A 27,585-nucleotide genomic window follows, 5' to 3' on the forward strand; every position below is an offset into this window, starting at 1 on the left:
AGGGGGACTCCGGGGGGACGAGCGGGCAGTGGAGGCTGGGAAGCGCCTGGCAGCCCTTCCTGACTCGCCAGCCAGAGGTTGCAATGCAGTTTGTGGGGCTGGCTGGTCGGCCAGGCTTCCGGGGGGCTTCGCAGCCCCCGGCCTTCCCCCCTGCCCCCGTGGCGCGCAGAGCGAAACCCTTGGCCGTCGAGCAGCCTGGCTCGGCCCCGGGAAGCGGGTGGCCCCCAGGGCAGCTCGGGCTGCCGGAGACGAGGAAGGGTCCTCTCTCCGCCCGCGAACGGGAGGTGCGCAAGCGTCTCGCTCTTGGGAGACGGGGCGCACCTTGCGCCTGTGCCTCGCCTCCTCGACGGGCGCTTCCCCACCCGATATTCGCGGAGCTGGCCGTTTGTGTGCGCGTTTGTGGCGGGGGGAATTGCAGAGGAGAACCCGGGCGGGCATGCCTTGCCAATGGCTTTTGACGCGGAAGTAGCGCGGATGCTCCGCGCGCGTGCCTCTTTCGAGGTGTCGCTTAACGCGGGAGTCCGCCCCGGTAGATCGCAGTATATAACCGAGCTAGACAATCGCAGGAGCAAAGAGGTCATTTGAGAACCGAAGACCCCGCGCTTCTCAACCGTGGCTGGGGCGTGTGTGTGTGGTGTACAACCTGTCACAGCCCTCCTTCCCCCACCCCTTGAATGAATCAAGCCATAAAGCAAATCTTGGCTCCTAGAATCCGTTTTCTGCTGTCTATAGATCGTGGCTGGGAGTTTGTAGCACACACTCATTCACACAAGGAACGAGCAAGCCCTCGGTTTTGTAGAGCGAAGGGACACCCGCGAAAGAAACTTTCCCACTCCCACAAAGGAGGTGTGGGGGGTGGGGAGTGGCTCAGGGATTTCACCAACCTGGGGAGGAGTGGGGAGGACATCCTTTGGTCTCCAACCTTTGGTGATGAGCAACTTGTGACCTTTTGCATAGCTGCCCCAATCTAGTTGGGGGCATCTTTATGAAGAGTCACTTCGGGGTCCACAGGACAGTACTAGGAGGAGGAGGAGGAGGAGGAGGAGGGTGTAGTGCTGTCAGTCATCCCCGCTAGGATGATGAATGACAAACGTGACCATTCAGAAGATGTTCAGCTGGTGCAATTAAATGGAACCATGAAACCGCTTTAGCTGCTGCCTGGATGCAACAGGGCAGTGCAACTTTGGAAACCTTGCGGTCTAAAATCCTTGCTTTCTTAAACCCCGGGAAGCCTGTTAGTCTTACGACGGGGACCATCTTCTATAAATAACACCGTGACTGTTTTCTTTTCTTAAAAAAACCTCCAAGTCTCCTCTTTTTTTTGTTGAGGGCTGCAGGGATCCACCTTTTAATCCCCGCCTTATCCATGATGTAATTGAGGGATGAGATTAGCCGGGAGAAAAGCACTGACGATCTTTTCCTTTCCTTTTCAAAAGACAAATTCCTTCTTGCACTGATCTTCTCCCAGCTGGTTGTCTTTGCAGGGGCTTTTTCTTTCTTTTAAAAAAATGCTAGGTTCAAGGGAGGAGGCTGCTGCCTGCTGGAAGCACCGTGTGTCTGTGTGTTGGGAGGGACGGGGGCTCTGGACCTTGCTCCCTTCTTTGCTGCTGACAATTAGAAGCTGGCAGGAATGGGGGCGATTTTAAGGAGACACAGCCCTTAAGGTTTAGTTTAGCAGCCCAGGCTTAGCTATTTGTATTGATTTTTGCTTGCCAAGAACGCAAAGTAGGAACGCTAATGATGCTTTATTGCAACATGCGTATTCAACATTTGGGGAGAGAATAAAAACTGTCTACTGAAGGCGATGAGATAATAGCTGCTTAATTTGCGCTACTTCTCTCACTTTTTTATTACTGTTTTGAATTTAGTGGACTAGAGAGGGAGAGGGCGGGGGTGTGTGAGAGACGGCATGGCTAGGATGTGGCGTAGCTCCTTAAAGACAGAGCCTGCTTTACATGGCTGAAATTTCATTGGTATTATTTCATCTTAGACTTCTACAAGAGGTGGGAGAATGTTTTTGTGAGTAGGTAGGGTTTGATTTTTTTAAAAGCAGCAGCAGCAGCAGCAGCAACACCCACAAAGGAGTTGCACAAAGGATCTGTTACATTTCATAAAAGAAACCATCCTTTGCATTTTGCCCTATGATCCTTTGAAACACTGTTTCTGTATCACTTTCCTCCCCGTTGTTTACCTACCAAGTATCTCCTTGCTGTGTTATTTTTGTTTCCGTTTTTCCAAATTCACACTTCTGGCTGCATTTTCAAAAGGCATAGAGTGAATTCACGAATGGCAGGTATTTCTAAGAGAGTTCAAGACAGCCTCTTTAAAGTTGCAGATAAACAAATACGTATGCATCCTGTAAATCAAGTTGCTGTTCTGGCGGTAAAACAACCTCTAGTACCCTTGTTCCATTGTGCTATTTTGCCACACGTAAAGCTGGCCACAGTCTGGTCGTTGCGCTGCCTTGCATGCATGAACAACCTCTGCTTCAGTACGAAATTATGAAGGGGTGGTGGCTCATTTTCTTTTAACCCCCTCCCCTCTTTACTTTTTTTTTGTTCTGGAAATCTCAGGAGTGCACAGCTCAGCTAACCCCAGGGCAAACAGCTTTGCTTACCTAGCTAATTCCTAGTAACCACAGTGAGGAATGGCTTAAATCCCAGCAAAGCAAAAAATGACAATGGCTGGGAGTGGCAGGGGCTGTGCTGCATGGTTTCACAATACCTGCACCGATACTTGGGATTTAGGTTGGTTTATGGATTATGGTATTGGCTGGAATGCTATTGTCAGGAGTGTGTGTGTGAGGGGAGGGAGAGATCCTAGACAATGGGTGAGTGCTAATATGCACTATGGCAAGACAGCTTGTGGCAGAAGAGTGTCTGTTAAAGTTTGCAGAAAACACAGGAGTGGGGGGGGGGGGAGAGAAGCGTGACACTAAATATTAAGTTTTCAAGCCAGGCTGTGATTTCAGGACTTGATACATTCTGACTATTGAAATGAATGGGGAATTCTCCAGAGGCATTGTGAACATTTTCCTATTTCCTTTTGCATATGGGATGGGGGCGTAGTCAGGGACGAGCAAATCCCCTCTAGCTGCTTTTTGTTCTTGCTCTCATTGTTAAAGATTTTGGTATTGCCAGTGCAGCGTTGAAGTGAAATGGACCAGTTTTCCTTCAGCATGCAGTCTTTGGGGATAATGTACGAGTAGCTTAAAAGTCAATTTTTGTCAAAATGCAGGGATGATAGAGCCACCAGCCTGTTTCACACATGCATATAAATCGCCTTGATTTCTCAACACTCATCTTCTGCACACTTGATGACTGGCAGCTGAATGTGTGAATGGACTCAAGTTGAAAAGTGTTTCATTAACATATGTGTTGGAGCAGGATTATAAACACTATTGGCCTAGTCCTAGGATGTTCACTGCAAATGGACACCACACTGATAGTTCTGAGCCCTAATGCTAAGAGGGCTTTTATTTCTAATAGTTGCTAACTTTATGTGGTGGCTAGAGGATGGTATTCCAAACAGGGTGCCTCCTTGTTAAAGTTTCAAAGGATAATCTGGGACTTCATAATAGCAGCTCAACTGCAGGCTGGGTGCCACAACCCAGAAGGCCCTGCCCCATGCACCCATCAGCTGTACCTCTCATACAAAGTATTTGCTTTCATGGACAAAGAGTGGGTGGGCAGATTCATGTGGGAAGATATTTTTTCCAGATATCTTGGTCTCCAACTGTTTAGGGCAGAGTTGGGGAACTTGTAACTTTCAAGATGTTGAGAGAGGACTGCAATGCCCATGATCTTTGATAATTGACCATGCTTGTTGGGGTTGATGGGAGCTGGAGTCCAGCAGCATTTGGGAGTAGTCCACTGATCCCCCATCCATAGTTTAAAGCACTTTTAATTGCACTAAAAAATAAAATAAAAAACCAGACCAGAACCCAGTAAAGATGGTACAACTTAAAAGTCCCATACTCCTGTGAAAACTTGAACTGCAGCAGAGTAACTGGGGCTATTTTGATAAAATCTACCAAAGGATACATAGGAACAGTTTCTGAACTCACAGACCTGTTTTTTTGTATACTGGGAACTTAACTGGAAATTCCTGTTTGACATTTTTATTTCCATTTCCCCCCAGTTGCCTATATAGCTTCTTTTTTTCTATAACAATACACTAACAGTATTTGATTTGATTGTGTAATATTTTCATTCTTGTAAACATTATAATTTAAAAAAGAAATTCTGAAAAAACCACACAAATAAAAACTTTATAAAAAGGAAAGCATTGCATTTAAAGTGACCAATAAGTTCTCTCTGTGGTGTTGGATCAGTGTTGGTCCATTCTCACATGCAATCCACCCTTCTTGAAGTCATCAAATGATGAACATTCATGAGTGAAGCCCATTGAAAGAACACTTATTGGAATGCTTTTAGTCCAGGCTTTGGGAACCTGTAGCCATCCAGATGTTGTTGGACTCACATCAGATGCAGCCAGAAATGAATTGCATCCAATGTGTTTAAATCATAAGCATAAAATAAGATACATTATAATAGCAACACCTGCAGTTTATAAAAAATACACAAAGCTCTCCCCGGCAACAACCCAAATCGTGCCCAATGGCATCCTTCCAATTACTAAGAGGTTGGCAGGCACACCAGGTTCTGCGTGAGATCACACAGTGTGAGGTGGCCTGATGGGGCCCTTTGCGCCCTCTGAAAGGCCCAGCGGGGCTTGTTGTAACTTTGGGAGGGCCCACTGGACCCCACTGCAGTTGCAGGAGGGCTGACAGGGCCTGTCTGGCTGCAGAATATTGAAGAGGCCTGGCCCCCACCTCCCCAATCGATGGTGTATCTGAAGGTTGGCAAAAGCCTCTACTGTCTAGTGAGCCGGCCCCTTTGTTGGTTACCTCCTCCTCAGAGATAAAAGGTATTTTTGTTGTTGGGAAGGGGAGGGCTAGTTAGTGGCAAAGGAGACTGGCTTGTGGCAGGGGCAAAGATGAATCCTATTTTGTGTCAGCTCTAAATCTGAAGAAATCTAGGCCCAACTCAAAATTGGGTGAGGATTTTCAAATGGAGTGTATGTGCCTGTACCTATATGTATGTACACACATACATAATTTTATTTGTGTTCCGTCTTTCCACAGTTCAAGCCATGCTCAAGACAGCTTCCAACATGAAAAGAGAGATAACTACAACATAACAAAAAGAATAAATAAAACGTTAAGAAATACAAAACCAAACTGAACAATTTCTACATAAATCACAACAAAATCTAAAGATACAAAATACCAACAGCAAACAACCTGGCCACCAACACAAAACCCCAAACAACATCCCAGTACACAGTTTGTACTCTCACAATTGCAATTATTCCCTCTTCGCTTGCCTGCATTCATATAACTTTTTATACCCCAGTCGCTTTAACTGATTTCATAGGGTCAACCAAGAAGTATATTTAAGTACATGTTAATTGGATGTATCATTTAGTAAAGGAAAAACAATGGTGTCAGGTCTTGAAACGGTATCCATTCCACTTCAAAAGCATGTCTAAAAACAAACACAAGGCAAGATGGAAAGTTGGTTGATGGATGACTAAGTTTATTTGTGGAAAATTGAAGCCCTTTATAGCGGATGGTCTTATATCCTTGCACTCTCCTTCACAGGTCCCCCTGCCATAAGCTAAAACCAGAGAACACCAGGAAGCAATGAGTTTTCCTTTCTTTGGGGAATAATGGGTTGGATTCAGACAAATGCCTATGGAAGGGGGTTGGCAGAAGCTGATTTCCCCATCCTCTCCTTGTCCAACTGGAACTCTCTCCAAAAGCCTCTCCCATGGGTCGGACCATCTGCTGTTTGGCATGAGCTGAGGGATGAGGGAAGAGGGGATCCCCCCAGATCAGATGAAGGCACTTTCTGTGAGCTTCTGGAAATGGGATGGGAAAGCCAGCTTTGTCCAGCTCCTTTCTCTGTGGTCTTTTTCCTGGATCCAGTCCCATGGCAGATGAAGTGCCACCCTTTCTGGTGACCAGCTAGTCACCCCAGCTCACTTGTAGCTCTTTCCTCAACAGGAAGAGAAAGGAATTGTTTACATGCATGGTCTCAAGTGTCTTACATTCTCCATTTTCCTTGTGCAAGAGCAAGGCAAGATGTGCTCCCCCCCCCACTCCACATCCATGTATCTTGCTTCCCCTTCTGTGCTTCTTTGGGCTTGCAGTGAATGGGGCAAGCAGCAACATTGAAAGGGCCAAGTTTTGTTGGCCAGGAGCCACTAGTTGCTGACCACTGTCATCAAGCTATAACATTGGAAGAGGCTTAGTGGTTCATCTCCAACCCACTGCCCTAAGGTTTCTGAGATATAAGGCAGAGCCTGTGAGACATTTCCAGTTTCCTCTTGAAATCTTTCAACAAAGGAGATACCACAGCTGCCCTCGGTGTCTCATTCTCTTATAAAGTAGTTGGAATCAGGCTACACAAGCGGAGCAAGGGCTTTGCACTTCACCACCCAGATTTGCAGGGGCCTTTGGTTTTCAGATATGGTATGATGTTTGCAGAGAAGCCTCTTCACCCTTCTGTCAAGTGGTTTTGGAACTCATCGAAGCGGAGGGGGCAGATGGATGAATCTTCAGTGACATCTGGGCTGTTCCTTTATAGCCAGGAGAAATAGTGGAGCAGCTGAGCATGAGTGAAGTCGTCAGACTCGCTTGGCTGCCATTGATTTCGGATAGAATTAGGCTCACAAATGGTGCTTTTGTCGAGTTAAAGGCACTTAAGATTATAGGAGGGTTCTGTGTTCCTGTGAACATGATTGCAGTTATGTTTCTTAAACTTTTGCACAGTCCCCGCCCCCCCCTGGATTGAAATAGGAAGCATGTTTCATTTTTATGACCCCCGCCTTCAAGGTACACATACATTTTCTTGATCAGCCTTTAGAACAATTAACAAGTGTATTCCTTGCAAGCATGTGATGAAAGCCCATTGAATGTTGTTCCTGGGGTATCCCACCTTGCCCTTGGTTTGGGTTCAGGAAGAGGGCAAGAAAGCACATCGAACAGGTGACAGTTGGAGAATTTATTAAGTAGAAGGATAAATGCCCAATGCGGTTCAAAGGTATATCTTCTTCAGAGGTGCACTAGTTTTCTGTGCCAGCAAAGGACTTGCCTAAATTTCAGACAGATGAAACTGATATTCTTAGACAGAAACGACCCCTGTAAGCAATCCCATGCCCTCTTGTTCTCCAGGGCCTTTCTAAATACTTACAAATACAGGGCCAGTAGCTGCCTCCAGAAACTTAATCAGAGCCATTTGGTGCTGTCATTTGACTCACCTCTTGGCAATTGACTTGAGATGTGATGCAGCATTACTCCCAGAGCATTGCAGGACAAATTAGAATGGCTCAGCCACTGACAGCAGGTAAACATGAGGGGTGAACATGTGGTCTGGTAAGCACCTGAGGTGGCAAGCAAGTGGGGTGATGGGTGGGAAGGAAAGCCCACAAGGCGTGGGCAAGATTCAGCTCAGGACACCTGGCCAGAGGTTCTCTCTGAACTTGTATAAAAATGCAGAGGCTCTAGAAAAAAGCTACTGCAGTTGAACAGTGGCCTGTAAACCAGTTAAGCAACTTTTGATCAAGCTCATGAGTTGACCTGAAATGAGTTTAGGCCAAATCCCCTGGTTTAGGGTTACAATTTGTAATTAGCTGTCTTGCTCTGTATCTTTTTATCAAGGGATTGTTTTTAACACAGTACTCAAGTCACAGTTCTTCTGATCGCAACTCAATGTTTTATGGCTTTTCCTTTACGGCACATGCCACAGTTCATTTGCTTATGATCCAGAGTTATGTGGGAAAGGGAGGGGCTTCAAATAATTTCCAGAACCTTCTTTGTGCCTCCCTACACTGTCGAGTCCCTGTTAGGCCCTTGACAACTTTAATCATAACCTTCCGAAACTTGACAAAGAGGAACCTTATTATTTTTAGTCTATCGAGGAAATTACTTTGATAATAAAGCAATATCCTGGGAGAGATTTCCAATTGAAAGGGAGATTTTGGATGAAGTATGTCTGAGGTATGGTATAGCAATTTATTCCATCTGATTTGATTTGAAGCCAAATTGAGTGCCTCCCTCCAAGGTCCTATAAAGAAAACACCTTTTTATGACACTTATTTCATTCTTTTAAATCTTCCTAGACTCAGTTAGGATATTTTACTCAATGAAGGATTTAGGGCTCTGTTTTAGAAAATCCTCTGCTTTACACATTCTTGTGTGTGTGCACACTAAATTCGATTTTTTTTGTGGGTCTCCACACAGGCAAGAGTGAATAACCAAAGTGTGAGCTGTCTTTTTCTCTTCAGCTTTACAGTGCCACTATAGTGGTGGGTCTGCCTTTATTTAAATTCCAGCATCGGCTGAGGGATTGTATGTTTGAATGCTACCTTCCACCCTGGAAAACCTAGCAGGTACACAGAAAAACTAGCATATCAGAGAAAAGGATTTTTCAGTTGTCTTTTCTGTCCTTGGCTAGTTTACTATGTTCAGGAAGAGGGGTTCGGGTTGTCCCCTCCTCCATGGGGGAGCATTCAGTCATCCATTTCCCCACCTGTAATCTAATATGGTTCTGTCCAATAAAAGCCATATAATGATTCTGTATCACAGAATCGGCTCCTCCTTCTTTAAGAGCGCTTTATATTAAATTATTGATTCTTGTTGTGCTCTCTGTGACACCGTGGAGAAAGTATTGATAGCGAGGCTCATTTATTTAGTACAGTCAAGATGAAATCATTTTCTATAGCAAAACAGTGGATGAATCTTCCACTAGAAGGCATGTCATCTAGCACTCCAGACTGCTCTTGTATCCTTTCCCCCCAGGATTCTACTTCTTTTTACAGGAGTGCCTGTTTGTGTAGCACTTGAGAATGGCAACAAAAGGCCAAACTGCATTCCCATTTTTATACCAAGAAGCGATTATCAGCATGTTGACTGATCTGGTGAGTGCTGGTCCCACTTGCTTCCAACACATGCTAATACTGGCATGCCATATCTTGGGTGTCTGCAGGAATTTTTCCAAGAGGGGGAAAGAGTAAATACTCCAAATAAACATACACCATGCATACATTCAAAGCAGTAGAGAACAGAGCTACCATTTCTGGTAGATCTGGTGACAGTCTGGAGGTGGGCCTGAGTAGATGTAGCATTTGAGAAATTAATATTCCAGGTTTACAATATCCCTCCATTGTTTCTCAGTATGTAGACTTCATCTGTGGATGGACTTGGCAACACAGAAAGTTTTTCTGCCTACAGGTGAGTCCCCAGTTTATCCTCAGGCTTCCTTCATCTCCTCTAGCTTTTAATTAATTTCACTCCAGTGAAGTTATACAGTGGTACTTCGGGGTACATATGCTTCAGGTTACATATGCTTCAGGTTACAGACTCCGCTAACCCAGAAATATTACCTCAGGTTAAGAACTTTGCTTCAGGATGAGAGCAGAAATTGTGCTCCAGCGGCGTGGCAGCTGGAGGCCCCATTAGCTAAAGTGGTGCTTCAGGTTAAGAACAGTTTCAGGTAAAGAACGGACCTCCGGAACGAATTAAGTACTTAACTCGAGGTACCACTGTGTTCAACTTGACTGCCCCTGCGTTTTCCTAAATGACTCGACACCAAGCTAAAGAATATTGGACTACACTTCAGGGTTCAAACTACGCAGCTCTATACCCCACTAAAAATGGGTATAATAACACCTGGGTTTCTGTGCAGGACTTGTGTAACCCACATTTTCTTGGCCACAGCACTGCCCCCCGCAGAATGGATATAATAATTATTGGCTTTATGGGTATTTGCAATAGTAGAGTAGGCTTTTCTTTTAATGCTTACAAACTCAGGAGGGATGAAATGATATTTTAAAAATACAAAACAAATTCCTGTCATGAACTCTGTTGCTACCTTTTGTTTATGGGCACTTTTTGCCAATCATAGCTGAACTAAAATCATGTCTACTTGAATTGTTTACTATTAGGCAGCAATCATTATCCCACTAGGGGGAAATAAAAGGCTTTAAAACTGAACCAAGAAGTTTGTTCTGTGGACAATGGATGCATCTCCATAGCTTTTGCCAAATTTCTAATCTGCTTTCTTAAATGTCAACCACTAGCCTGATTCTATTCATTTACTAAAAAAGCACACTGAAAGAGAGGAACAAGCTAGTTTCTAACATAATGAATGAGCAGAATGGTACCTGTGTGTTTTGCCTTATATATCCAGTTCTGCATAATATTAGCATCTCTTAACTTACATGTGTAGATGCCAATTCTAAAATCATGGGTTTATGTAGCTTACTCAAAGTAGACCCATTGAAATTAATAGACCTAAGGAAGTCATTCCTTCATTTCAGTGGGTGTGCTCTGAGTAGAATACAACACAATTTGCGCAGAAGTGCAATACTTTTCAACACTGTAGGGAAGACTGTGGCCAGGTGACCTATGTGTCTGCTCAACCTCTTGCCTAGATGCTAATGTTGATGGGCTACTTCAAGACCCCTGCTCTCCCTTCAGACAGAGGAATTCATTTAAAGAAGGGTCCTCTGTAAAGTACAACACAAGGCCACCATAGCTTAGGCCCAAATTGATCATGGTTGAAACTACTGAAATTTGCAAGAATATAAAAGGAGATGACTAACTGCTGAGATTCGCAACAATGCAAGTACAGTGGTACCTTGGTTTTAGAACAACTTAGTTTATGAACAACTTGGAAATAGAATGCTGCAAACCCAGAAGTAGGTGTTCCGGTTTGTGAACTTTGCCTTGGAAGCAGAACATGTTCCGCTTCCTGTTGAGTGTGTTCCATTTATAAATTGAGTCCAACGCTGCTAATCAGAAGCTTTCTGTTGAGTCTGTCGGCTGTTGATTCCCAAGCACCCACTCAACACAGAGGTGATATTTGGAGCTTTCGTTTTTGCTATTTTTTGTGTTTTTGTTTGTGTGGCTTTTTCGGTTTTTTTGACTGTGACTTGTTCTTCATTTTATTGGACTTTGTGACTGTGGCTTGTGACTTTGTTTTTGTGACTGTGTGGAACCCAGTTCAGCTACTGACTGATTGATTGTGCGACTGCAGAAATGGATAAAAGCCCCCCATCCAAACAATGACTATCATCAGTGCATGTAAGAATTTTTTTTTTTTAATTTTATCATCTACAATACTGTCCTATTTATTTTATAGTACAGTACATTGATTATTCCTTTCATTTTATGGATCAGTGGTCTCGTTAGATAGTAAAATTCATGTTAAATTGCTGTTTTAGGGGTTGTTTTTAAAAACCTGGAATGGATTAATTCATTTTGCATTACTTTCTTTGGGAAAGCATGCCTTGGTTTTAGAACGCTTTGGTTTTGGAACAGACTTCCGGGACTAATTAAGTTTGGGAGCCAAGGTACCACTGTATGTGCATGCAATACTATACCCACTTACCAGGGAATCAATCCCATTTACATTACAGTGGGATTTCTGAGTAGAGGTGCACAGAACTGTGCTGTAAAAAATAGACCCCCTATTTTTTTTTAATTGTGCATGTCCACCCCATTGTTCACTTACTTGCCTCTCTCCTTATCAATATCTGATTGTGTCCTCTGCCTTTTCTCTGTGTTAATATAGTGACAATCAGCTGGAGTAGCTAAGCGTTCCTCAGTTTTGTTTACTTTTTTGTTCAAAAAACCAGCCAAGAGTCTGCACATTGCCAGGCCTCAGTGAATCAAAGCAGGTTGATGTAAGGCAATTGAGATGGCTTCCACCACAGTTTAATTATAGTCTCCCTTCCCTCTGCCTGAAACAAAAGGGAAAGAGCTATTTTAAAAAAAGCCCACTCTGCCAGATGCTGACTACCTCCTGAAATGATAACACCCCCACTTCTTGCAAACTTCAGGAGGACTTGAATGTTTTCCTTTCGCACATGTTTCTCAGCATGTAATCCCCAAGCCATCTAAGCACCAGCCAGAGGGTCTCCTTTCATTGTCGCATACAACTCTCAGCACGAGCCCCTCTGTGTTTGACTTGCTAATATATATATATTATTGCACTTTGGAGCCAGCGGTGGGCAGCTCATTTATGGCCAGCCCCCAAGTTAGCAAGACACAAAGGGAGCTATGGGTTTGAAGTAAATCCAAAGAGGATAAAGGTAAAGGTACCCCTGCCCGTACGGGCCAGTCTTGACAGACTCTGGGGTTGTGCGCCCATCTCACTTAAGAGGCCAGGGGCCAGCGCTGTCCGGAGACACTTCCGGGTCACGTGGCCAGTGTGACATTGCTGCTCTGGCGAGCCAGAGCCGCACACGGAAACGCCGTTTACCTTCCCGCTGGTAAGCGGTCCCTATTTATCTACTTGCACCCGGAGGTGCTTTCGAACTGCTAGGTTGGCAGGCGCTGGGACCGAGCAGCGGGAGCGCACCCCGCCGCAGGGATTCGAACCGCAGACCTTTCGATCGGCAAGTCCTAGGCGCTGAGGCTTTAACCCACAGCGCCACCTGCGTCCCGATCCAAAGAGGATACCATATTGCAAATTCTAGGTGATACATCCAGAGCTTGAGCAAATAGCACAGCTGGCATCTCGAACAATTCCCTATCTAAGAAAGCATCTGAATTGCTATTGTACATCAAGCCTGGGCTATTTATATTGTTTCCATTTCCAGCCTAACATCCTTGAGTATTTGAAGGGGGAGGGAGAATGCCAATTATTATGCATCCCTGGAATTTAGCTTGTGATCACATTTTATTTGGAGGGGTGGGGAGGAAAGGAAGACAGAAGAGGCAAGGTTATTTCACCTGGTACTCGTGTGTGCATGGCACAAAGATTCGCTCAAATGTAATGGTGCTAGTCTGTGCTCTGGTATTGAAGAGGAGCAATGCCAAGGTTCTTCTCTAGGCTACAGATGACCCTGATGACTCATACTGTACAGTGTTATGAAATGCTGTAAAGATTGAAAAAGGGTTTTTGTTCTGACATTCAGATAACAAGGCTCAGTTTGATGCAAGAACGACCTTGACGCAGCCATCCTTGAAACAGTGCAGTTAGTATTGCTATACATGACTGACATGGCAGGCTAATGCCAGCTTTGGTGCAGATATGCCCCATTCAGACTCCTTTACTTGGCATTGCCTGAGTGAGGGCATCACCATTCTGCCATACTTAACGCCATTGGTGATGTGGGCAGCCTTTGGATCCTCATGTTCTCTCCCCTTCCCCAAAAGATGAACGCTTTAGCTGAAATGCCGAGTTATTTTTAAGCCTCAAATGGCAGCTGATAGTTGGGGTGTTAAGTGCTCTTTAGTACATACAATAAAATTTTGCACTTGGATACAGTGCTCTAAGTTCACATGACATGTAAGTGTATTTTGACAGAAGATGGACATAGTGCAGTTGGGTGAAAACGGCCGAAATCTAGTAAGAAGTCAATAGCTGCAGCAGCATCCCAGAAAGTGGGATAAAGCTGTTTGTAATAAATGCATATGCATTACAATAAGATCCAGTTTGTGTGGACCTTGTAGCCTTTTTATCTGCTCTGTCCATCTGTTCCACCTCTGCATAGGTAGGGTACTTGGGTAGCTTGCTAGTGAATGCCCCAATATGGGAAGGATAGCTGGCTGTTTGAGTGAAGTGTGCAAAAGGCCTGGATTGGTGGATGAATACGTGTCAGGGACTGGGCAGAGGAGGAATGGTGGAGAACGCCTTCCCATCCTGGCCCTTCTAGGGTGGAAAAATACAGTATAGATTTACAAGAGGGGTTTGAGGGAGGCAGATGAGGGGGAAAGTTGTGAAATCATGGGAGAGCCAGAGCAGCAGCTGGCTGACACATTGTCATTAGAAAGCATCTCCCAGAACCCAGCAAGCCTTAAAAGTAGGAGAGCAAAGAGCTCAAACACAGAGGGCACATAGCAGCACCTGTAGAGGAGATGATGAGAATGACGAATGAAGAAGTGGGAGAGACGGGGGGGTGGAGATTCACTCAGGACAACACCATTATCCAAGAGGCTGGGTTCTATAGCATCTCTCTGTAAAGATTGAAATAAAAAAAGACTGTAAGGAACTTTTCATTGTCTTTATACTTTCCTGGCAGCATCTTGACAATACTGGTATTATGGCAGATGGATCTACAGGCTGAGTGTATCAGAAGGTTATAGTGTTAAGAGCATAGGAACATAAGAAGAGCCTGCTGGAGCATGCCAGTAGCCCATCTCTCCCAGCATCCTGTTCTCGCAGTGGCCAACCTGTGGGATGTCCAAAAGCAGAACCTGAGCACAACAACATTCTTCCCTGTAGCAGCTGGTACTCAGAAGCATATTGCCTCCAACAGTGGAGGTAGAACATAGCCATGGTGGTTGGTAACCATACATAGCTCTATCTTTCATGAAGTTGCCCAATCCTCTTTTAAAGCCACCCAGGTTGGTGGCCATCACTACTTGAGATGGTTGGACAACCTGAATAATTACAAGCTCACAGTGTTCATCTTTCAGTGAAATAAACCTGAGCAGGCTTGAAACAAATCCTGCCCATGGGCAAGCAGTCCTATATCCTTTCAAATAAGAAGTTTCATTTCCCTATAGAATGCGGCGTCTGTTTCTGATTGAGGCAAGACCCATCAGTCCACCAAAGGGGAATAAACTTAGGTGCCCTACCCTGCTTGCCAAGTAAACTTTGGTAGCTCCCAGCCATGACTGATTGCAACTTTCAGCACAAGCCAATTTTGCAAGAATACACATAATGAGAAATAGTAAGAAAAATTGGACAAGCATGAAAGGACCTAGCCTTTTTATTTTATATTTATGAATTATTAAGGAGCACTGGATCGAGATTAACTTCCTTTGTTCAATATTTATTACTGTTTCATTCTCCTGGAAGTGGGAACACTGTGGGTTCTGATAGATAGGCCCTGCATTTGCATGATAGTTAATTCAAATATCATCTTATCCTTGGGTGAGAAGCTAATTTGTAATTTCCTATAAAGTATTGCCACTTTATGAATGCAATGTGTAATGATACACTTGAGTCTTCCATGCTCCCCTCCGTTCCCCATGTTAAAAAAAAATACTTGAGAAAAATTCACGTTCTTTTTTCTTTTTCTTTTTCTACATTGGATCAATCTGGAAAGTGTCCACTGGCTCTACCTTTACATTTTAGTAAGAAAACTATGGGAAGCACATAGACCAACCCCCCCTCACCTCCTGTGGTTTCCACATCCCTGGAATATGTTTATTCAAGATGGGTGGATAATGGCAGCCTTATTTTTCTGGTTGTAAAAGCCATAATCTAGTAGGTGGTGGGATGTCTCTCTATTGTTCTGCAAACAATATTGTCTATGTTCAGCCAATGGCTGGAATTTAAGCTTGATAGCGGTTCTGATCTCAATCTTTTTGCTTATTGGATGCTTTCCCCCAACTGGTTAGCATCCTTCTCACAAAAGCAGAAAACTCAACATGTACAATGGCTTGAGTGTATGATAAATACTCCGCTGCTAGAACACCTGGGGTTCTGCTTACAATTTTCACTAAACACTACCACAAAATTACTAGCTATGATATTGTGCCTGGATCTAATGCTGATGTAGTAGTTAGCACATTAATGCAGACTACACCACACAGAAAGTGCTGTGGTGGCAGTTGGGTCCATTCTGGCCTCCTGAGCTGGCTGGAGACATTTTTCCAACTGAGACATGCCGTGCTACCAAACGGTGCCCTTTTGCTGCCTTCTCACCCAATCCTGTGGCTCTTCCCCAATGGTGCAGAGCCATCTCACCCCACGATTCATTGTTCTGAGGAAGGAACGTACGTTATAGCATAGCATCTTTCCTCAGAGAAAGGCAATGTCGGGGTGAGATGGCGCCAAACTCAGCTGTGGGTGCATGGTCACATTAGTGTGGTAGCAAATATTGTTGAAGGTTTATTGGCAAACTGTTAAACAGTTTTGGCTGCTGAAGCAAAATGATAGCAGTATTCCTACAGCTCTCTAGAGTGGGGCCATCTTACCCCACAATGCTTCACTCTGTGGATGGAAGTGGCAACACAGAGAACTTCTCTGAGAGCCTTTTGACGTAGGACAAGACCTTAAGTCATTTTTAAAAAATTGAATTATTATGCAAATACAAATGAAACAAAGAATACAAACATTTCAACTGAATGCACAAAGAAAGTAAAAGAAAAAAGAAAAAAGAAAAGAAAAACAAAACAGAACAGAGCAGAACAAATGCAAACTGTAAAAAACATAAGTGTAATACAAGGTAACTATAATAGTCATACCAGACGGTCACTTCTCTACCTGAATACTGACCATTCTGGGGTGAATCTCTTTCTATTATACTTTTGGTTTTTGATTTTGACTTCCGTCGACCTCACAGTGGTTCATTTCCTATAAGTAGTACCATTTCTCTGTGTTTCAATATATTCCTTATCTTGGTATAAGGAGACATTTTCCCACTTACAGGTTTATTCTAAACACAACCAAACATTGGTGGTTGAACCTTGACTCGATAGGTAGGTATTTAGACAATCCCATTACTTCTGGACTATTTTATTTGACTTGTTCCTTAAGGCTTCAGTCAACCTAATGAGTTCCAAGTACTTGCTCAATTTTTGTAGCCATTCTTCTTTATTTGGCTTAAGTCATCTTTAGATGAGGGACGTGGGTGGCGCTGTGGGTTAAGCCACAGAGCCTCGGACTTGTCGATCAGAAGGTCGGAAGTTCGAATCCCCGCGACGGGGTGAGCTCCCGTTGCTTGGTCCCTGCTCCTGCCAACCTAGCAGTTTGAAAGTACAAAGTGCAAGTAGATAAATAGGTACCGCTCCGGCGGGAAGGTAAACAGCATTTCCGTGTGCTGCTCTGGTTCACTGGAAGTGGCTTAGTCATGCTGGCCACATGACCCAGAAGCTGTACACCAGCTCCCTCGGCCAATAAAGTGAGATGAGCGCTGCAACCCCAGAGTCGGTCACGACTGGACCTAATGGTCAGGGGTCCCTTTACCTTTTATCTTTAGAACCTGAAAGTTACCACATCACCCGTCTCTCCCCAAACATGGCGCCCACAGCAGAATGTTAGCAAGATGGTTCAGTGTACATACTGTTTTACCACTTGGCTGATGCATGAGGGGGCAGTACCAGCATTTACCTCAGGCTGGGTGCAGACCTACATCTTGGCAGTAGTTAGAATTCAAGGTTAAGTGAGAATACATCAAAGTGTATCTCATGGGAGTGGAGAATATAATGTTTGTGCACAAGCCCCCTGGAAAGACCTACCGTCTTTTGAAAGAAGGAAGAAATAAAAGGAGAAAAAGACTCACTCCACTGAATTCACCATATTTTGGCATGCTGCTATCAGATGCTTGTGAAACGAGGTGTGGCGTCTGGCTGTGCTGTGGTCGGTTACTGCTGAAGGTTTTCTGAAGTGCTTCTGAGACCTGTAGCTTTCGGCTTCTCATGGCTCCGAAGGCCTGTTTTGCTGAAAGTAATATAATATTCATGGGAGTCTTGAGGCGAAATCTCTGTGCATCATAATGAAAACATGCCAGTTAGTGTCAATTTGCGCCTGCCAATAAAACACAAAGAGAAAAGCATCTGTTCAGCTGAAGAAAGGATTAATGATAAACAAAATTGTTATCCTTGCCTTGAATAATTGAACAAGAGGACCACTGAATATTTCATTTTGATAATATTTAGTTAGAAGGATCCTCAACCTTCTTTTCAAATGCAGGATCATCTGTACAGGAATTGGGGTATGGAGGTGAAGGGAGAAAAACTCATGAAAGAAGATAATTTGTTATAGCCTACCACGGCTTTTTATTAATCAGTTGTTAGCTAAAATTGGTTAATGAGCTGAGCTCAATTAAGAAGCACAGACAGTGAAACTCGATGTGGCTAAATAATTATAGCTTTTGTCTACTAAGCCGGTAAACCCCAGGTGACCCAATTATTATGAGAATTCATGTGCTCTTGTCCTATTTTTAATAATTTGGATGAGAAAAAACTCTTTAGTTAAAACGTCTTGGAGTGGGTGGGTTTTTTAAATAATAGAATATAGAGACCTGGATTTCCTCTTTGTGAGATCCTTTTTTGGAGATTACCCTTCTTCTTCTTCTTCTCCTCCTCCTCCTCCTCCCCTCTCCCTCTCAAGCACTCAAGAGTCCTGGCACTAACTACTGGAAAAAATAAAGTGGCAGGAACCACATACTATTTGGGTGAATTATGCTGGGAGATCAATTGTGGGTTTTGGCAGAAATACCAGATAAATATTTTATTTGGCTGCTTGTACAGGTTTCAGCCAACTCACCAAAGACACAGGGTAGCAGAAAGCGTGTCTGCTAGTGAGAATGGCAGAGTACATAGTTTGTTTATGTAAGGTCTTAGATTCAGTCCCTAAAACTGTCTGAAAAACCTTGAGGACCATGACTGGGAAAGAAGGTGCTGGTCCTACCACTAGACAGAGTGAGTAAGCCTCCACCTCAGGCAACTGATTTTGGATGTTGTGAAAGGGCAGCAAATGTTTATTGATTTAATTCATTGTTTTGATACTTTTTACTCCTCAGGGGAGACTTTTGTGGAATTTTCTGCCTCAAACACCAAATTAACATGGTCAGCCTTGGGTACTTTGCTTCTTCGCTAGATGAAGGTGGGGAATCACCATTTGCTGTTCCAGCTCAGGCAGCAAAATGTCTTGTGTAGGCCCTGACTGTGGCCTTCAGGAGTGTCCCTCAATTTTTGCATGCTCCCTCCTTCCTTTTGCACTTCCCCTTGAATACTTTAATTCCCTCCCTGGGTCAGGCAATATATAATTTACTATGCTCAATTGAAATAAACCATGGTCTGTACAAATTATAGTTTGTCTCTGAAACAAATCCGGATACTTAATTGTTTGGGTGGCAAACCATGAGTTACCTGATTTCAGTGTAATGATAATTATGGTTTGTTCAAACCAGGGAAGGGAATGGGTTAAATCAGAGACGAGGAGAAAATATTTGAGCTGGAGGCACATTCATGAAAAGAAAACCATGGGTTGGTTGTTAGGTATAAACTGAGCTCTTCAGAGCAGATATGTCTGTGTTAAATGTGGGTTTCTGTATTTAAAACTCTGAATACATGTGCTTAAAATAACGAAAATTCTAAGGCCAACATGGGTCCCTTCCAGATGTTGTTGAATTCCAACTCCCATCATCCCCAGCCAGCACTTCTGCTTTTGATTAATTGCCATTTGCTGTGTCATCCAGACCTGGAACTGCATTTAACATTACCTATGGTTAATTCAAACAAACTAGCTTCAGAAACCAGAGACTGAAATAGGATGGTTTTAAACTAACCATAGTTAATGTTTCAGACTGGATGACATGGGAAGCCATGGTTAACCAAAATCAGCAGTGAGAGGTTCTGGACTCTTCTTTGCTACCATGCCACAGGAGGATAAGGCCACAAGGAGTGCACAAGTCTGAAGCGCTCTGCAATCCATTCCCGTTGGTGCAGCTCACACTAAACCATGGTTTAGCATCCCTACAAACAGGGAGGAGCATGTGAGCTTTCAAGCATTTTACACCTGAAGAAGAGCTCTGCGAAACTTGATAGCCTGCATATTTGCCCTACCTGCCCTTAGTTAATACATAGCATGTCCATCCTTACTTTGAATCCTCCTTGGAAGAGGAAGTACAATGGGGGAACCTTGATACACTGCCAGCAAAAATCTGTATGAAGTTCTGCAGCCAACTCCATTCCCGAGAACCAAAATAATTTTTCTTCAGTGAGCAGAAGTGTCATTCTTAATATGTGTGCTACTTTGAAGACAGGTGGAGAGCTAAAAAAAGTGTGAAGGGAGGGGATGAGGAACAGTTTCAGATAATGACAGTAATTTGTTTATCTTCTTTGACAATCATACCCCTAATAAGCAGGTGGCTTCCTTTCAAGGATTTTGCAGTGATAGAGAAAAGAGAGAGTATTAAATTTATTTTGCTCCCCCACCTCCTCATTGCAAAACTGAATGCCGAATGGATAGGGAGCAACTCCTGCTTCAGTTGTCTGTTAACTAGCATCACACATACAGTGTTTAATATCTGGATTACATCCAGGTGTTATTTCTGACATTATGAAGTCAGTTAGACTGCAACATATAGCTAAAATGAGGGTGTTGGGAGTTTGGAAGTGAGGTCAGGGTTACTAGGCCACAACTGAGAAAAACTATTCTGACTTTCTTTCTTTTTTATAGTCCAGCAGCTGCAAAAGAGCATGCACTATTCCCCAAATAAGTGCTTTTCAGATGCGTCCTTGCATACCTAGTGACAGGAAAAACAATTTACTTTCCAGCTTTCAGTATGTGACATTTAGGAGTCCATGGATACTTCTGGCTTCCTACCATGGGACATCCTTTCTGCTTTGCATCATGCGGTTCCTCATTTCCATTCATTCCTGTTCTCTCTAAACTTTTCACTGTGTTTTTACAGAAGATTTTTCTTTACTGTTATGTCTCTCTCTGGGCTTGTTTTTGTTCTGCTGCATATCCCATCTTTTAGACAATGGCTGGAGTGGAAGACAATATCCCAGGTCAGGATGTACCAGCCAGCTTGTAAAACGGCACGAGGCTTTTCCAGTTACAATCAAGTAGGGGCTTCAGCCCAATTTTCATAAATCTTTAGCACTACATTTCAAGGAACATTTGCTTCTTGTTCTAGTTTTAGAGCCACATTGTGTTGTGAATGTTCATGGGTAATTCAAGACCCAGTAGCATATACTTGCTGTTACTTGCAATCAAATTATTCATACATATTTTTCAGACAGAATCAAATTTATCATCTGGTTCCCCACTAAACCAAGCTTTTCATGAGCTCCTACAGAGATTTTCCTGTTACTTGAGATCATCCAACATGACTTGAGTTAAATCTTCTGACTCATACTGTACATGTTCAGCAATTCTTTACCTCTTATTTTGGTTCACATGGTAAGCAGACGATAGGTGAAAAATGAGTCAAGATGTCAACTTAAAAGAACAGTACATATCGCTGCATATCCTAGCACATTTATGAGCACAGGTGTGTCTTTGTGCACCAACTGCAGGAGTGAAAAAAACCCCTGAATAATTCCCATTGCATTTCCAAAGTCGCTTCTGCCTTTATCTAGGTGAATGTAGGGTGAGGACCATCTAGTTATGCCATCATTTCTTTCTTTCTCTTTGCTTTAAAAAGAAAAGCAGTCTTTCAGGCTGCCATCAGTAGTAGATGGGGAGTCAGAGCCCAACCATCTCCCTTTCTGCTTTTTGTTTTCTGAAAAAACCCTCTGTCTGTGAGAGAGGAAGGAGATCAATGAGTGGGAAAGCAGCTGGAGGGGGCAAATGGCAAGAAAGGGTTAAGGCACTCCTCCTCCTCCTCCTTCTGATGGCAGCATCTAAGGATGTTTTCGGGTTCAGAAAGAAACACAGAATTACATGTAACTGTTCTTTGGCCCTGACCTAACATATTCACAACATTATTCATGACATCAGGAGAACCCCAGTACAAAAGTCTTCCTTGTCTTTTCCTGATCATGTGCAGAAGCCCACAGAAGAAGAGGAGTTTTGGGTGGGTGGGTGGGTGTGAGCCAGCTGTAGTCAGTCATTCCATCAAGGTAACAAATGTGGCTGGAGTTTCAGCACCTTGGACAGCTCCAAGCAGACAATTTTCTCCAACCAGGGGCTTATCCACACTTTCCTCCACTTTCCAGGCCAGGCTTCCTCAACCTAGGCCCTCCAAATGTTTTGAGACTACAATTCCCATCATCCCTGACCACTGACCCTGCTAGCTAGGGATTATAGGAGTTGTAGGCCAAAAACATCTGGAGGGCCAAGATTGAGGAAGCCTGTTGCAGGCATTGTCCCTGATTTAAGGCTCTATGTCTGAGCACCAGCATTAGAAACTGAGATATGAAGCCTAGGAGCTAAATGGCACCTTAAACCTAGGTTATAGGCACATCAATGGAATGTCTAGGCACACTCTTTTTTATAACAAGACTACAAAGCTGCAAATGAATGAACTGCAGCTAAAATCTTACGTTCATTTTTCACATGTCCTTCCCCTGCCCACCCCCCTAATATTCTTAAGAGGTTCTCTTCTCCAGTCTTCAGAGAGTAGCTGGCTGGAAGTGGGGAGGCAGAAAAAGGTCCTCCTTTCCTTCCACTCTGTAGTTTTAAATCTTAGGTGCAGAACTGTGCCCAGAGCTCAGAAACTGCTTGCACTAATGAAATGCCCTGTTGCAAAATGCGCCTAGAACCTGGGATCTTTTGCATGCAAAGCAGATGCTCTACCACTGGGCTGTGCTCTACCTCTGAGTCCTTCTCAAGACAAATAAGATTTAGTAGAGCCTAATGGTTCTACTATGTGCTTCTGGTAGATATGAAGGCCTGGAATATATATTCATGAGCAGCTTAGTTAAGTCCTCTGTTCTAGCCCCGCCTCCTAGTGTAATCTTGCATATACCATCATCTTCCTTGGGTTCAGTTAGCCATGGGTTCATCTTGCATCACACCTGTGTGGGACAACAGGTGAGTACATGCTTATCACTCCGTGGCTACAACAAAAATACTTTACTTGTACAGATCAGCCATCTCAGACCGTGCTTGCATATCACTTTATAGAACTGCCAGTGCATGATGCCTGTCAGCAGAAGCAGTTAAGAACAAGAGAAGAGCCCCGCTGGATCAGGCCAAAGTTCAACTTCATCTTTCCCACAGAGTCCAGTTGGAGGCTTCTGGGAAGCCTACAAGCAGGACCTGGAGGGCAATAGCTTTCCCATGCTGTTGTCTCCCAGCATATAGCCATAATGACTAGTAGACAATGGTAGCCTTATCCTCCATGAATTCACCTAATCCCAGCACTGTTCCATTGTTGAGCAAATGACTAATGCACATCTATATATGAAACCCACCAAAAAAGCTGCAAGCCTAATAACAGCGTCTTTAATTCTAAGTCACTGAGTGGCACACGTCTCAGTTATGCCAGTATTACAGTCTAGCTTAGATTCAGCCGGAATCCTGGAAGAGAAATGAAAGGAATTGCTGTGACTAAAATCTCCAGCCTTTCATAGGATCAGAAGCCAGGGACAGACTTCTTTGATTATTAGAGTCCTGTGCTTGGCCAAGCCCCTCTCTTGAAATGCTTAGCTGCAGGGACTAAAATGACTCATTATCATTCTCACTAGGGTCCTGTTGATGCAAGGATAATTGCTTTTGTTCAGTAGACTAAAATCACCACAGAGGATTTGGACTGGTGAAAATTGCTCACCTCTTCATCCCTTAGCAAACAGAGAACTCAGTGGAAAAAATATATATAAATAGAATATTGCACCTGAGTGTTGAGGTTAGATATTTCTGAGGAGCTTGTTGGGTTTGGCATTCTTCCCTGCCTTGTTCTTTCCTGTCACAACTACTTGTAGATTTACAGGCCTGATTTTGGCCCTTGCAGCTAAGCTCACTATCTCTAAATGACTTTTAGGTACAGCTCTTGAAAAGTCTGTGACCCGGTTTACTTACCATATATGCATGGACACCCATCAGCATATGTTGCCAGGCTAGCTTACAGAACAATAAATCCAATATTGAGATGCAACATGATTAAATGCATCACTAAAAATAGTAAAATGCAGGCTTAAAAAACATTTCTCAATTCAATAAATAACTGTAAATATGAAAAGAGACAAAATATTCTCTAATTCCTTTTCCTTGGATAGATGTATTTGTTTTTCTCTTTTGTATTTTCTTTTGTTGTGATTATGTATGTATTTTAACTTGTATTGAATAAAATTATCTATAAAAAAAAAAAAACATTTCTCTTTAGCAGTAGGAAAATGAAGCCAGCTTGGAGCTCAGATTAAAAGATGCTTAAAAGGCTTGGGTGAAAAGATTTCCAGCTGGTGAAAAAAGAACAGAAAAGGGAACATAGAGATGCCACCAGGTGATATTATCTGAGGGTGCTATTCCATTACTAGGGTGTCACTATGAAGAAGGCTTGACTCCACTTGGTGGGGGCATGTGGAGCAGGGTTTCTGAAGTAGATCTGAAGGTCTGCGTATATGGAATAAGGCAATCTTTAGGGTAACCCTATCCCAAGGTGTTATGGAATTTTAAATTTGGCTTGGAAATGAACTGGGAGCCAGCGCAGCAACTATGATTGAAATGCTCAAGTCTCAGTTAGTAATCTTTCAACCCTGTTTTGGGTGAATGTAGTTCCCAGATTGTTTTTACATGCAATGTATTGAAAGAGTATAAACAGGAGCTGGCCCTAGCAGAATCTGCCTGGCATGTGCAATTAGATGAAGAAGAACTCTTGGATCAGAATTGGCGAGGAAGGAGGGAGGATTTGTCTCTTGTAGGGCAGTGGGCCCTACCTGACAGATCATCACCACTCCCCTTGTCATGACAGCCATTGCTCATACAGATTTTCTGCTGCTGGAGCCACACATGGAAGCACTTGCATGAAAGCTAATGGTGTGCAAGGAACTTGGTGTATATTGATTTCTTAGCACACCTCTGAATCACCCCGGCAAGCGTTGCACAGAACCAACATCTTTCCATGCATAGATAAATCATATGTCTGTACGATTATCATGTTTCAAAATAGCTTTTCCTGCTCACAGGGTTCAGAGCTACTTGTTACTGACACATCCCAGTGGCTTGCAAAAAACTACACCTGCCCTTAGCATTACTGTGTGGAGGCCACCACGCTGTGGCAGGAGCAAAGGTGCGAATGAACCTCATGGGTGACACACGTCGCAACCATTTCCTCCAATTCTGAAAATGGAATACAAATTCTCATACATTATCACTGTACATTGTGATAACTTGTATCTTTACAAGGTTTACTGCTAAGACTAGAATAACTTTATTATAGCAGAACAGTTCGTGATGTACCAGCATCTTTTCAAGTTGATGTAGCTAGCGTGTTTATGCTAGTGTGTTTATATTCTAAACTGAACTGAGTGGGAGAGGAGTTTTCTGAACAGAGAACTCTGCAGAAGGATGACTACGGGAAAGCAGGAAAACTGATGTTGTGCTGGAAGACTCTGCTGGAGCTGTGCATAATGTGCTGGTCGAAGTGTAGTGTAGTATCAACATACAACAGATGGTTGGGCCCAAGTCTAGGAGGTTATGGGCCAACTGACTTCTACAAGTCCAACAGCCTTTAGCTAATTTCCACCTCTCCCTCCACCCCTAGCCTTGCAAGATGGAAAGGTCTTGTGACTGTGCTGGAACATTACCCTGCTACCCCCTCTGGCACATGGAAGCAATCCTACATCACCAGGGCCATGGAGTCAGTGTTTGCTGTTGTCATCCTACTTTACAGCTGCCAGGGATAACTCAGCTGTCACTGTGGTGACAGAGCTGGCATCTTCCTCTCCACTGCTCTGTATCATTAGCTGCTGCTTACCTTCCTGATTTTTGAGTGGTAGTCAGTTAGTTAGTCAGTCAGTCAGTTTGCCTGTCTGTCTCTCTGTGGGGGGGGGGGGGAGAGAAGTGGAAGATGAGGCAAACTGTACATTTCTAACCCAGGGGCCCACAAAAACCTGGATCCAGCCTGATTCTAAAGTATGAAGCAGCCCTGATGTGGAATGAGACCCAAGACACACCCAGAGCAATGAATCTTTATAAGACAAAACTTTCATCGATCCTTTCAGTTCGTCTGGGCACTGTGGCAGCGCACCCTCCACTTCCAGCATTGAATTTGTTACTCTTGTAATGGAGACACCCATCCCAGTGTCAGACTCCTTGATTGCCATTGATTGTGACAGTCAGCTGCACATCTCACAGTGAGCCTCACATTTTGGGGTGCCTTGGGGGCAATGAGATAATCTGTAAATGCACATTCGGAAGCTCAGGAGCGAGGTTTGCTAAAGTGAAAAGCACAGGGATGCATTTCTGCAAAGAGCTTTCAAATGATAACTTGTTGGTGAAAATTGTTTGAGTGGTTCCAAAGCCTTTTAAGAAAGTGGGATATATACTTTTGCTAATGCAATCCAATCATTTTTGAGTTCATTCATGGTGTGTCATCAATGCAGCGTATGTTTACCCTTCTTAGAAGGTCTGCCTACCAAAGCGGTAGAGAGCCTTAGTGTTATAACAGTATGATAGTCTGGCAGTAGTGTGCTAGAAGGTCTTCTTAGGGCCAAGTTACACATGAGAATTGTATTTTGCTTTTCAGTTGTTGGTTGATTTATGTTTTATTTTTTAGTTTGTTCTGGGAAGAAGGGCTTGATCGGGATTGTCTCAAAGCCTGCAAATAGGAATGGGAGGAAAGTGGGTGCCAGTGGGAGATTTTGTCCCAAGGCACCCGAGCCACAAAGTTCTCAGGAGAACAATAAAACACACTGACATGGAGTATTTTGGTTTATGGGTTCAAACAAAACAAAGGCTTATCCAATGCCTAACCTCACAAAAGTTGTGACGATTGCTACTAGTTAGGCGAAAACCAAATGGCCAGTGCCAATTTGCCAAGTGGAAAAAAATTCCTACCCGGCCCCAACAAGATGGCGACCAACAATTGTCATAGCAAGGTCATTTCAGAGCAAAGCATGAAAACCGGATGGGTAGGGCGATTCGTCGAAGAGGCAAGAAGAGGGTACCAGCTGGCTGCACCACAATTAAATTACCCGCAGCCACACGTACCCTGCCAGCTGATTGGCTGGGGCTGTCCCCCAGCACAGATGACACAACCGGCCGTGACGTAGGGGCAGGCAGCATACTTCCACCCTTAAGCCAGAAAACTATTGAGGCCTGGCTGCCTGGCCACAATGCCGCCCACTGGGTAAAAGGTGAGCAGACATCACAAGTAGCATGAGGAAGAGGATTCAGATTAAGATTGTGCTGAAGGCAAAGGGTTTAATGTCCCTTCTTTCTACACCACAGTCCTGATCCAGCCAGGCCCACTCTATACCAGCTGTTTATTTAATTTAAAACCAGCAGTGCAGGAGCAAACAACATGACAAATGTCTTGCCTGGTTTGGTCCTTTGTTTGCTTTTGAAGCATGAATCTCCCATGCTATTATTTTAGTGAATGACACTTAAGAGGGTATCAAGGAGAAGCAGTGGAATGATATAGCCTTCCAGGCCCAGTTTCAAAGCTACTGCAATTCCCATTTCAAGGCAGGCAAAATGAAAATAAGCACACTGCAAAGAAAGTAAACAGGCACTGATTTCTTCCAGGTGCTGCTGCTTCATTATTTATTACTTCTGGAAAAAAGTGAGGGTAAATACAAGGCAATTTCAGTACAAAAGCCAAAAATTGCAACACGGTGGGGGGAATTAAAACACATTAGCATTCTGTTAAGAGTCCTAAAATGCAATAAATGGCTTCCATCTTTCTTGGAAATGGTCCAAGTTTGCCTGCATTTGTAAAAACCTTTATACAATAAGTCAGCTTCATCGTTTTGGCAACATCCCATATCTTGTAAAGCCATTTATTAATTCCTTGTGTCTTATTGTTCTTCCAATATTGTGCAGTTAAAATGTTTGCTGCTATCAGTAAATTTACTGTCAGTTCCTGTTGTTCCTTAGAAACAGCATTCTTAAGATAACCAAACAGTAGTATAATTGGATCCCTTGGCAAATTAATTCTCAT

General features: G+C 43.6%; 1 protein-coding gene across 12 annotated transcripts in view; it reads left to right on the forward strand.

The window, feature by feature from the left end:
- The window catches only part of EPHB1 (EPH receptor B1), a 334,289-nt gene that overhangs the window by 9,688 nt on the left and 297,016 nt on the right, over positions 1-27,585 (forward strand). The gene's annotated exons all lie outside the window — the stretch shown is intronic.

This window comes from Podarcis melisellensis, assembly GCF_964234715.1.
Source record: "Podarcis melisellensis genome assembly, chromosome: 5".
In the NCBI taxonomy this organism is placed as follows: domain Eukaryota; kingdom Metazoa; phylum Chordata; class Lepidosauria; order Squamata; family Lacertidae; genus Podarcis; species Podarcis melisellensis.